Source organism: Dermacentor silvarum, chromosome 2 (genome assembly GCF_013339745.2).
Source record: "Dermacentor silvarum isolate Dsil-2018 chromosome 2, BIME_Dsil_1.4, whole genome shotgun sequence".
Taxonomy (NCBI): domain Eukaryota; kingdom Metazoa; phylum Arthropoda; class Arachnida; order Ixodida; family Ixodidae; genus Dermacentor; species Dermacentor silvarum.
Window position 1 is genome coordinate 198,996,616 of NC_051155.1, and position 13,324 is coordinate 199,009,939.

The following is a 13,324-nucleotide window of genomic DNA, read 5'->3' on the forward strand; positions in this document are numbered from 1 at the left end:
GAGTTTTGTTGATAAGGGTACCTGCTGAAGTGATCTGCGGGAAAAAAATAACTTTTGCATAGCAGATGAAGTAATGTGGCCACTATGCTCGTCCCATCTTAGGTCTGAGGTTATTGTTAAGCCTAAATATTTATATTTCTGTACTTTAGTCACAGCTGTGCCATTTATGGTGTAGCAATAGTCTGGAGGTTCTTTTTGCCTCGTTATCGTCATAGATGCAGATATACATTTATTTTTTACATTTATTTTCACCTGCCCGTCTGAGCACCATTCTGTAATAGTACTAAGTGATTTGTTAAGGGAGTAGTGATTTTGATACAGTCATCCGCGAATAACTTTATTTTACAGTTTATATAAGTAGTTATATAATTAATATACACGAGAAATAAGAAGGGTTCGAGCACGGAACCCTGGGACACTCCTGAGGTAACTGTTATTATATCTGATGTGATCGTTCGAAAATACCAAACTGAGACCTATTAAACAAAAAACCCACGAACCCAAGCAAGAATTTCACCGTCTCCGATAACGTGTTTTTTAGTTTGGTTATGAGCGTGGTGTGACAAACACAGTCAAACGCTTTAGAAGAATGAAGTAGGATAATGTACGTTTGGCTGTGGTTGTTAATAGCCAGCGCAAAATCGTGCATGACTTCGGTTAACTGAGTTACGGTCGATAAACCCGTGCGAAAACCATGCTGGTTAGGGGACAGGATGCCTTCATTTACAAAAAAAAGGAGGTAAATGTTTTAAAATTATATGTTCGAGTAGTTTGCATGCCGTACTCATTAATGATATTGGTCTGAAATTTGATTCAATGGTGTTATCTCCCGATTTGTAGATCGGAATAATTTTAGCTATTTTCCAATCTTTGGGTAGTTTTGATGTTGAAAGGGATTTACGGAAAAACAAGGCCGAGGTATCTGCTGCACCACTGTACGTACTTTTTAAGAAATTGGTTGGGTATATTTTCCCGGCCACACACTTCTTTAGTGTCTAGGGCAAGAAGAAGGTTAAGAACACCAGCGTCTGTGATAACGAGTGCGTCGATAGTGAAAATAGTCCGTGGAACTAAGTCCGGCACGACGCCATTATTTTTTGTGAAGAGCGAACGAAAGAATTGGTTATATCTATTGGCTTTATCGGCTTTTTCACTGGACGAGAGCTGAGTAGAGCACTGCACGGGCTCGGGCTTACCCGAAAGGCTGGGCCCGGCTCAGCCCGTGGGCCGGGTCGGGCCGAGTAGGGCAGTTTTCACGGGCTCGGGCGGGGCTCGGGCACGACATGGGTTTTTGACCCGGGCCCGGGCCGGTCTCGGACTTTCTGGTGGTGTGCATGTAACGTGCAGCGAGTTGTACTCGCGCGTCTCGACTGTGAAAAGCCTGTCGCCCCGGCGCAGCTGGAAGCTACACTGTAAAAAATTTCCGTAATTTTACAGCAAAAACCTACGTAAAATTTACGTAGACCGTTCTGTTTTATGAAAAACGGCGGGATTCTACGTAAAAAAGACGGACGTGAGCTCCGTTTATGAAAAACGGCGGGATTCTACGTAAAAAAGACGGACGTGAGCTCCGTTTTTGAAATACGGAGAGCCGTCCGTAATTTCATGAGGAGGGCAACTGAACATGTTTCTAGTGAAAAATGAACACGCAAAGAATATAACGAAAAGACACTGTCTACTCTCACTGCCAGTTACATATATCACCATAGATAACGCTGTTTGAACATTATTCGCGTGCGAGCATAGTAAACACACAAAAAGAAGCAGGTAGGGTTTGAGCGGTGGCGCTGCTTACCACCCCTTCATCGCGCCTACACGCTGGGTTGGATTCCTCCAGCACAAACAACTGTACGAGTACTCGCTAATGGCGGACGGTGGAGGTGGTGTTCCTGTCGCATTTGTGATTTCACACCAAATAGGAAGCAATCGGCGCTGGATTGTTACACAAGTAAGTGATTTAAGTGTCCTTTTTTCGTTGTTGGTGCACGTCGCGCGTGCGAAATGCTCCGCGATGGCCGGTGATGGGCTCAATTGTGTTGTGTGAGCACGCTCTTTAACGAGATTCCTTGGCCATGAGGATTGACAAAGCGACATTGCGAGTCTGTGATAAAGGGGTGTTTCATTTGTTGTGTTGAATGCATGCTCACTACAACTGAGACGTGTAGGCAATATTAGTGGCGTTGACGCCTCTAGTAGCTCCTTTGTCGTCTAATGTGGCCGCTGGTTTACGGACGTCAGCATTCCAGTTAGTACTGTGTTGTGCTGTGTGCTCGGCGTTCCAAAATTAAGTGAAGGCGTTGTACCCGTTAGTATCTCTCTCGACGCGGCGCAACGTTATGTTACCAATATTCGGTGACGCATTGCATCACAGTGAAATTTTTAGCCATTATTATAAGCTTCGGATGCAGTGCCTTGGCTGCGCGTGCATAATCGCAGTGTTCACGCCCGGGATTGGAAGATTGCTCATGTATGAAGACCTCATTGAGCATGTTCGATGTGCATGCCCCTTCATTACAATCAAATGACGGTGGAGCATGCTTACTGCCATAACCTTGTGCCACCTGCAGTGGTAGGGAACACGGGTGTCACACGGTGCCCTTTCGTTTGTAGTAGAGCCCGAGCAAACGTGCACGATCGCAATTGAAAGTTGTCCGCGTGATAACCGTTAAGAGTCATTAAAGGAAACGGATTATTTTCTACCTGGCAATCTGTATTCGTTTTTTTTTTTGGCAGCTACCAGGCTGACGATTAACGTTCTGACGCAGTACGTCAGCATATCACGTATTCTGGGAGGGAGGATTGCCGCTTAAGTTTTGCCCATATGCGGCCGTAATTGTAAAACAAATGCATGCGAAAAGTAATTTTGACATAGAATAGTGGTGGCCAAACGTGCATTACGGACATTCCAAAGTTATATATATTCCTAACAAGTGTAAAAACAAACCAAACTATGTCAACACTGATGTTGAAGGGAGGTTCACACTTACTGTCTCGAGTTGCATAGACTAATTTTCAGCTTACACGCATCACTGCAATAATTCTAAAGTGCGTGCATGTGTTGTAAGTTATGCAGGGCAGAATTTTTGTCATCTCATTTTTCTAATAGAAAGTGCTTCATAATGTTTTTTTTTTTGCAAAAAGTTAAACGAGGCCATTAGCACTTTATAAAATACTGTGAGCTATCTTACAGCAATAACAGTAACTCAGTGACGAGCTTATATGCAATAGTGTAATTGTATATAAAAATGTTTGTGCTTTGCTTTGGATGACCGGTCAGAAAGTAACTGATATCAGTATTTCATTTGCAGCTGTTGCACCAGTGAAGGATGTCTGTGTGCCGCCTTGCATTCAGTTTCTCAGTCATGGGGGCCTGCTTGCAACACCAGTGGCAAAGCAGTCTTGCATTGTGCTATTTGTTCTGGTAAGCTGTGCCATTCTATCGTATATCAGTCATGCATATGCAGTCCTAATGGACATTGACTGCAAGTGTTGGTTGAATGACAATGCCTATACAAGTATAATAATTGTTGCAGATGCATCCAAAAGATAAATGATGTTTTGTTCTTCCTGGGGCAACCAATTGGTTCAGCATGAGGACGTCGACTTGAAAGTGGGATTGTTTCATACTTGTCTCGGTTGCACATGAGTTGTGTTCAAAAAACACTAATAGCACCAGATTTCGGGATATGAGGCAACAGATAAAACATGCACCAATAAAAATTCTTCGTTTAGTTTGCCTCTATGAGTATGCAAAAACACCTGCATACTGACCTCTAACACTGTTATGCATGGGCTCCATGGTAACTAAGTGTAGCCACAGTTAAGCTCACTGTTAGCCACTGCTCAGCTTACTATAATAGGTGAAGATGCCTCGACGGATTTGCATGTGACATTGCAAGGTATCATAACAAGGTAAAATATAGCTTCAGCACACAGCTGTGTCACGTGGTCAGATGACCAAAATATATGTATATTTTGAAGGGAATGAACAGCACTACTGCCAGAATGAAGTGAAGGTGAAGGGCACAGCAACACATTCCCTTTATCCTGTCTATGGCACCATTCAGTTCCTTCCTATACATGCACCAACCAGCCCAGTTCAGAACGCTCTAGCAGTTCATCTGAAATACCTTAATTTGTCTAGAAGATTAAGTGTATACACACTAGCATATGTGGGGGCTATTCTGCGAGTTTTGTATGTTTTGAACATGTGCCATGAGGATTCTTCATTGCTCAAAACTTGATATACAACTGCACAAAGCAGCATCAATAGCTACGTTGCTTCCCCATCTTGTGTCGAGGGTCTGTGCGTGTTTCCTAAGATAGTCCTTGTGTCGTCGTCCTGTTTGTCCTACATAATTGCTGCTGCAGGGCAGTAGGATGTTGTAAACAGCACCAACTGCACTTCCTATGATCTCCAGCACATACTTCTTGATGCAAACTTCTCGTCTTGACCTGGTCCGGTTGACATTTTCGTACCTGACCAGTTTGTTGGCCCTGAAAATAAAAAGGTAGTTCCAACTCTCCCTAGCAATTTGCTTGAATTGACAGCTTCCTTTGTGTACCTATTGTATAGCAGTGATAGGCCTTGGCTTCCTTGAAGTACTCCGACTGAAGACTTCACCTATGTTCAGCTCCGTTAAATGCTTCTTGGCAATGCATGGCGAAAGGCAGTGCGAACACACTGTTAAAAGCAACCATACTTGGGTCTTGAAGCTCCCCTCCACTTTGTGGTAGTGCCCTTGTGTTCCTGTAGCAACAACACGCTTCAGTGTTCAAGTGCGCTAATAGGAAAGGCCAAGACACTTTTGAGTGTGGGGCATAGATCCAGCACGATGCTCACCACAGAAAACCTTCACGCTAGATATTGGAGCTTGCTTCCAGCAGTTTTACTTCCATGAGCACACCTGGCACTGTGGAGGAGACATTAAAAAATGGCTGAACTCCTTGAGTAGCCTTGCTTGGCAACTTCTCACAGACAAAAACACTGTCAGGTAACCGTAAAACACTAGCTATTGTGGGCACCAGTGTAGTAAAGTTATTTTGCTTCATTGGCAACTTTCTCCTCTATATTAGGTGAAGTAAGGCTACTAAATGGGTAGTGATTTTCTTCCTGTCTTCTCTGCAGTGCTAGATGAGTTCACGTACGGGGAAAAACTACCACTAGACAGTGATCTTCCATTTCTGGACCGCAGGGTTTTCTTTGGTTAGTGTTATGTATGCTGAAGCTATGCCCAATGTTTGGAGGAGGGTATTCTGCCTTCCGCATCGGCACACTCTTTCGCTGTGAAGCTCATCACAGGAACACCAAAAGGCGTCCTCAAGAAATCGAGGCATCACCAAGTGGAGGAGAGCTTCTGAACCCATGTCTAACATTTCCTTAAAGTGTGGTGGCCACTGTTATATCATATTCACAAGGTCAGTCATAGTGTCAAAGAGACTGTTGGGAAAGCTGGAACTTTCCTTTTATTTTTCACGTCGAGCAATCGGAGTACATTGTGCGAAAAGGGTGACTCGGACCGAGCCTTGACGCAAAGTGTAGCAAAAGGCAGAACAGCAGTTCATCAACTGTGCGGTTGTTGTTTACATTATCCCGCTATCCAGCAGCTGCAACTACGCAGGACAACAAGCCTAGTATATATATGTTTGTCTGTAAACAAAATTCTTTGCCTGCATTCATGTTGTCTAGCCTTCTCCCGTCTTTTCGTGCTCTCCCTAAGTAATCGCATAGGTACACTCTTACATAACTTGCAATTATAAGATTCATGCTTGGGAATATAATCGGAAACTGTGCCATATGGATGACATAATTCATTACACGTGGTGTTAAAGTGGCTGTGCAGTCTGGGTAGGGGCTTCAAATCTGCTTGTTATAGCAATTCATAAGTTGCTTCCAAAACTTGAGATACAAAGATTCAAGCTATGTCTGTGAAAACAGTGCATCGTATCCCGGCCACGGCGGCCGCATTTCGATGGGGGCGAAATGCGAAAACACCCGTGTACTTAGATTTAGGTGCACGTTAAAGAACCCCAGGTGGTCCAAATTTCCGGAGTCCCCCACTACGGCGTGCCTCATAATCAGAACTGGTTTTGGCACGTAAAACCCCATAATTAATTAATTAAAACAGTGCATCATGTTACAAGGAACTGTTAGAACACTCATGGGAAATAGCTCGGTATTGCGAGAGGTTGTAGAAACTTGCTTCAACTTGCTTTCTACAGCATTTTATAAAGGTGCTTTTTTAACTCCTGCATCTGTCGTGTTGTCTCATCACAAAACTGTAAACAAATATGAGTATTATGCGTTGAGTTTCAGTAAAGATTACATGAATATGATTAATCCTTTCCGACGCTATGCACACAATTCAATACACCAAGATAGTTCATTAATAGCAATGGCATTGATTAAAGTAAGGATATTTAAAATGTGTCCCGTACATCTTCAAACTCTTCTAATTGAAATAGTGCTGCATGTTTGAATTACACACGCAAATTGTTTTAGTAAAGGAAGTATGAAGGTAGATGGTTGGGTACTTCGCTTGGTGTATGTAATTGTATGTATGTCACTTCTTTCATCGTTTTTCACAGTGTGTTGCACCAGTAATAATTTTCGAATGGCTGGATAGGTGCTATTCAAGCCTGGTAGACATGAAGTAGTTGATGTTTGCAAATCTGATGTACTTGCACTGAGTTTTTGCATGGAGTGCACATTCCATAAACTTGACAAACTCACTAAAGAACTGAAAACTCCTAATCTATTGTACTTCTGTAAGCATTTTATGAATATGAAGATGTAAGAAATGCGGTGAAGCTAAGTTTTCAATCAACACAACTAATTGGCATGTGAAAGGGTTAAGGAAAGAGGCTCCTTGAAACAATTTCTCGAAACATCGCAACAGACCACCTGAGGGTCTCCAACCTTAACCTCTTACTACTGTTTTGCAAATCACAATATTGACTGAATGCAATATTTTTCTGACCAGTCTTTCATGTAATGTAAAGAAAGTTAACACGCGTAGTCTTACATGAAGATAAATTCGAAATCATTTATTTATAGCACTCACTTAGCAGCAGTTTTGAACTTTTCTTTATCAGTATAGTACTTGTGATTCACCTTTGTATTGCTGAGTACAGGTAGAGATATGGTTAGTTGTTTACTAGAAAGGATCCCGAATTTTCCACCTTCTGATTGTAGCTTAGAACGTCACTTGTACTTCACAAGGAGTGGACTGTGGTAGCTAGGAAATATAGTTTTCCTGAGAATTTCCATGCATGCAATTTTGATTCTGTCTGCTAGCATGTTTGTATTACAGCATGAATTTCATAGATTAGAGGCTCCATGAAGGTACATTCTGTCGTTGAATGTCTATGAGATGGTTAAGCAGGTTGACTGTATCTAGTTACAACTCCTCATGTCCTGTGGCAGTTACGTTTGTGTGGTTTGGTGCTGTCAGTGTAAGCTTAACAGTTCTTTCCTTCTCCCAGAAAGGACACAAGCATTGAGGAGCCATTTGACCTGCCACTACACTGATACGGTATTTGGTAGGTTCTATTACAGGTTTTCTTTCGTGCAGTAGTACCTGCTATAATTATGTATAACGTGTTCAGACCTTTAGTCAGCAGGCTGTTTGACAACAGGTGTTTACGAATGAATAACTAACAAGATTTTCAAGGTCATTAGTGATGCAATCGTTGCACACTGCTGCATTTGTCTGCAAATTAATTGATGAGCCATCCAGCAAGTGCTGCTCTCCTGCCTTAATGCACAAACCTTCAAATACTGTTAACCTTATATCACAAGTGTACAGCAAATGGAGATGACTGTTCACAGCGACAAGTTCGTAATGTTTACTTACATGCAAAAGGGAGTCAAACGTCAGGTACACATTTGAAGTTTTCCAAAACAAGTTCATCATCATAGTACATAAATGAACAAGTAACTTAGCGCAATAAAAATCCACAGGCACAAGAAAGGGAGACAAAGACAAGCGCTTGGTGACTCAGAAGTGTGTGACATATATGTTCCAACCAATTATTATTTTCTAAATTTTCTTCTACTGATCCAGGATTCCTGTGACTACTTGCCTTAGGTAACATACTCTGTTGCCTTCTTGCCCTAGAAAACATAACTAGTGCCTTCTTGCAGCCCTTTAAACTGGCAATATCTTCACCACCGACAGTAGAGCATGTTCAGATAAATTCAACTAGACATGCCTGGTGACCACTTAATTTTGGTGAACAAATTTTATTTTGTGCCCGAGCCTGACGACAATGAAATCAATGATATCTTCTATTTTGTTGTAGCGCAAGCTGAACGACAAGGACAACAGAAAGGCAAATTTGACGCACAGCCAGCGTTAACGTTCAACAACAGATTCATTTCCAGTTTTCATCACTATATATACCCTGAAAACGTCATACAACACGTGTAAAAGCTCGGTAAACATGAACTAAAAAAAACGGGAACCACACGCATGCAGTTTTTTAGCCACATAGATTGACAGACATGTAGACGTTCAACGCGAACAAAGATCGCATCATCTTCCACCTGCTTCTACTCATGATAACTGTTTTTTTAAATCTAGGTTTGCGCTTGCATCTTTGGCAACGAAGGGCAAGAAAGCCATCAGCAGCCAGGTATTTACTTTGTTATTGTGTTCTCGTAGCCTGTCATTTATACATCTACCAGTTTGACCAATGTAGGACCGTCCACACTCAAAGGAATGTCGTATAAAACACACGTGATGCAATCAATGAATTTGTTTTTATGTTCATTTTCGCATGCAGTATTCGCAATTCTTTCTGGCTTTGTCTTCCTACACAGGCTCCCCAATTAATTAGGAGCTGAAAAAACTATGTTGATATCAGACCTTCCAGCAATCTTTATTCTGTGGGAGAAACTATGTATGTAGGGGATGACAGCAACCTTTCTTTTCTTTATGTCGATGTTTGTACCATTCACTTGCTCGGAACCTTTTTTCACTTGGCTCGGGTAACCAGCGCCGCTTAAACGTGAGACTTGCCATCTGAAGCTATTGTGCATTAGGTGCCGGCATGGCTTCTTGAGCACTTCACTGAAACACACCTTCATGATTCCCCCTCTTCAAGTTTTGTATGCACGGAATGAAATGGTAAAAGTGGCTTACTTGCCCTAGGTTCTTAACCCCAGCAGGTTTTGTTATCGGTGAGCACAAAATTAATGTGAAGGAATCCAAACTTCCCGTCACATGGCTATCCTGCGCCTAATGCACGATTGCTTCGAATGGCAAGTCTCACGTTTAAGCGGCTTTGTTTACCCGAACCACGTGCTCATGTCAGTCGCAGCAGCACTGCTTAAAAAGGCACAGCAAAAAGGTTCTGAGCAGGTATATGGTACAAGTACCGATATAAAGAAAAAGATTGCTGCCATGCCCTGCATACATAGTTTCTCCCACAGATTACAGATTGCTGGAAGGAGTGACATCAATGTTGTTTTTTCGACGCCTACTAAATTAATGAGCCTGTGTGGGAAGTCAAGGCCAGAAAGAATTTTGGATACTGCATGCGAGAAGGAACATAAAAGCAAATTCATTGATTATATCGCGTGTGTTGTATACCGCATTCCTCTTGGGTGTGGAGGGTCCTACATTGGCCAAACTGTTAGATGTATAAATGACAGGCTATGAGAACACAATAACAAATTAAATACCCTGGCTGCTGACGGTTTTCTTGCCCTTCATTGCCAAAGATAAGTGCAAACCTAGATTAAAAAAAGCAGTCATCATGAATAGAAGCAGGTGCAAGATAATGCGCTGAACTATAGACACTAGAAACATATCAACATTTGGTGACGCATGCATCAGTAAGCCTTCAATTTCATTATCCTCGAAAGAGCTTGATTATCTTTGTTCGTGTTAAACGTGTACATGTGTCAATCTGTGTGGCTAAAAAAACTGCATGCATGTGGTTCCTGGCTTTCTTTAGTTCATGTTTACCGTGCCTTCACACGTGTTGTATGACGTTTTGAGGGTATATATAGTGACGAGAACAGGAAATAAATCTGATGTTGGAAGTTAACACTGTGTGCATGTCAAATGTGCCTTTCTGTTGTACCTGTTGTTCAGCCTTGCGCTGCAATAAAATAAAAGATGCCATACAAACAAGCCCCTATAGCTACCCTCATTGTTAGTTTCGCAAGAAAAAGAATTGTCTTTGAAAATAAAATATAGAAGCACCTGTTCAGTTGGAAGCATTTTTTCTGGATTCTGCCAAATCCGTATTTTGATTAATCCCAAAGAAAAAGTGTTGTGGCTATGGCTCTAAGAATATTTTGGCACAGACTGCAGGCAAATAGCCTGAATTCCAACTAATTACCACGGAGTATCCCTGCTACGATATAAAGTAAAGCTTTGAAAACACATCATTGCACATGTTTTAAGTTCAGTGTGTTTTTCTCTGCATCTATTAACAGCACGGAATTTGGCCATCCTGTTGCCATTGAAGTCGCAGACATTTGGGCAAATAGCTCTGCCCTTGTTGACTCTCAAAATCCACGAGAAGCGCTCATACTTGGACATTGCTTTAGTTTGAGCTTTACTTTAAAATTTCTTTAGGAGAGGCGGAATTCCCAAATTAAGCACGTCACCCAAGTAATGCTGTCTGGAACGACATGTTGCATTATTTGTTTGGTTCTGGGGTTGCCAGTCAAGGAATGGACAGAATAAACGGTACTGCCTGTAGCTGCCACATATGGGGTCCATGTGTACTTGTTGCAGGTTCATTTACGTCGCGAAAGTGCTACAGGTTACTTCGAAAAGCACAGACTGATAAAATGGCAAATTTTTGGGGGAACACAGCGACTTATGTGGATTGACCTTGGGTGGTGTGTCTATAATTATAACTTTTTAAGGGGGTGGAGATAGTATGTTGACGCACTGACGACCATAACTTTCAATTATCATTGCTTAAGTAAAAAGTATATTGCACATTGATACTTTAACGACAAAAACCAACCAAATCTGAAAGAGGCTGAAAGGCACACTTGTTGTATTGCAAGGCATGCTTTCTTCATATTGTTGCTAATTTATAAGCTGGTCATCTGGACAGTACCTCTGGCTTGGTTGTTTTGCATCGGAATTGTACAACATGAGTGGTTTGAGCTCGTTTTAAGAGTGCTTCATTGTTTTGGGAAAACAGTGGAATCTGCAAGGTTTTCTATTAGAGCAGTGAAAGTTGAAAGCCATGGTCCGCAGTATGGTGGGGGTCGTGGTAGCTCTACCTACATGCAGAAAATGTAATCTCTGACTGTCAATGTGCACGTGAGAGTTTTGCCTGTTCCAAGTGAGCCATCAAATAACTTGGGTAGATTTCATCTGAAGTTTTTCATGTTAGAAGGCTAGGAACACATACCAACAAGGCAGAGTATGACATTTTTTTAGAGCACTGGTAGTTACATTTGTGACTTGGAAATCATTTATTGTTGATGTATCTGACTAAAAACGGTGATGATGGTGGTACAGTAAACCTTGTTACAAGAGGCACCCAAGGGACTCGGGAAACATGTCTCTTGTAACCAAAATTCTAAAAACACTGAGGAATCGGACTAGACCACTTTATTATACATGAGCACGAAAGTGTGTTTAAACTCATCTTTGATGTGAACTGAGCTGTCTCATGGAAACATGGCTATGGCTCCGGAGTTTGATTACCGGCATACAAAGCGACCAGCACCGTATACGCTGTGACAGAAATCCAACTCAATGGTACTCTGTCACAGAGTCGGTGTGGGAGCGCGACGATTATAGAAGCATAATGGCAGAAAATTCAGTGAAATTGGTAGTCTCAACCATGTGAGGAATGACAGCCGGCTGCGAAAGGAAACAAAATAGAGCCAAGGGAGTGAAAATTGTAGCGCATACCGGTTAGTACGACGTTAGCCGCATTACGTGAGCGTGTCTGGGTTGTGTCTCTTATAAATAGTGAAGAATTTGCTCTAGGGACATAAAAAAAAGTTGTCCTTAGTAACCGAGTGTCTTGTAACCATGTCTCTTGTATGCAATGTTGTTAACATGGCGAACATAGGAAAACCAACCAAACCATTTTGAAATGTCTCTCATAACCGAGTGTCTCTTGTAACGAGATTTTACTACTAATAGAGAGTCTTAATTGATTGTTTTTTTTTTCTTTTCAGGCAAAGGCAGGAGGCATCTGCAAGCAACCAGTCATTCCGATTCTCAACCAATCCTTCTAGTCAGCCCATTTCTAGTGTCTTATCTTGCAAGTTTTTTTCAGTAAAGCACAATAAACACGCAGTTTCGTTCAGATTCAGGTGGCTTGTTGCTTTTTGGGCACGAATTTGTATGTATGCTTTGTACACGTCATGTACAGAACTCAAATGCAACATGGCAACACTGACACGAAGATGAAGCGGTGTAGAAGACAGTTACACAAGGAGGAAACGTGCACACAGCATTTTCAGTGTGGTCTATGTCCACTTACGTGCATTGATTTCTGCCCCATTTCAAGCTATATCTGACGTGAGTTAGCCATGTTGTAATGTACGACTTGGTATAACTTATTTAAATGAAACAAACAATTTTCTCATTTGCTGGAGATATACACCCGCATCATCATTTACAAAACAAATTTTGCACCTGTTGATACGAAGCAAGATAAAGCTGAACAAGTTCGTACGGATTCATGGTACAGGAACGCAAGCATAGAAGACATGGACACAAGAAGAACAAAAAAAAAGGTGTTTCTGTCTTCCTTTCTGTTCTTTTTGTGTGTTTTATGTGCATACCTTTCCTGACTACGGTCTGTCCGTTTTTAATTCGGAAAGTACGGTGCTCAATTTACAGAATTTCCGTTCTACGGAGCTCACCGTTTTGTATTTGGAAAATACAGACAATTCCGTGATCACAACTACGGAAATAACCATTTTCCATTCGACGGAAATCACCGTTTTCCATTCTACGGAACTCTCCGTTTTCCATTCGACGGAAATCACCGTTTTCCATTTGACGGAACTCTCCGTTTTCCATTCAACGGAAAAAATTTTTACAGACTATCCGTTTGACGGAAACGCTGTTTTTCATTTACGGAAAAGTGTCCGGCAACGTTTTACCTTCAACTTTCACCGTAAACTGAAGAAATTTTTTTTACAGTGTACGTATACTCCACTTTGCATTTTTGGCAAAAACGAAGAGCTCGAGCAGGGAAAATCGCCAGAAAGCCACGAGGACGGAGGATATTGCGCTTATTTAAAATCCCACGGCCTGTACAGGTTTTGGAACTGACACCCGACAGTCTGGCAGTTCCGACTGTTGATTCACGCCCGTTTTTT

The 13,324-nt window shown here is 41.8% G+C and overlaps 1 long non-coding RNA gene across 2 annotated transcripts; it reads left to right on the forward strand.

Moving 5' to 3' along the window:
* Window positions 1-1,411: 1,411 nt before the first annotated feature.
* Window positions 1,412-12,300, forward strand: LOC125943270 (uncharacterized). Of its 2 annotated transcripts, none has more exons than XR_007465710.1 (4): window positions 1,412-1,948; window positions 3,309-3,421; window positions 7,486-7,542; window positions 12,170-12,300. It is a non-coding gene; the product is annotated as an uncharacterized LOC125943270 (long non-coding RNA). The 2 variants fall into 2 exon arrangements; XR_007465709.1 differs by having other exon boundaries at window positions 7,490-7,542.
* The last annotated feature ends 1,024 nt before the right edge of the window (window positions 12,301-13,324 follow it).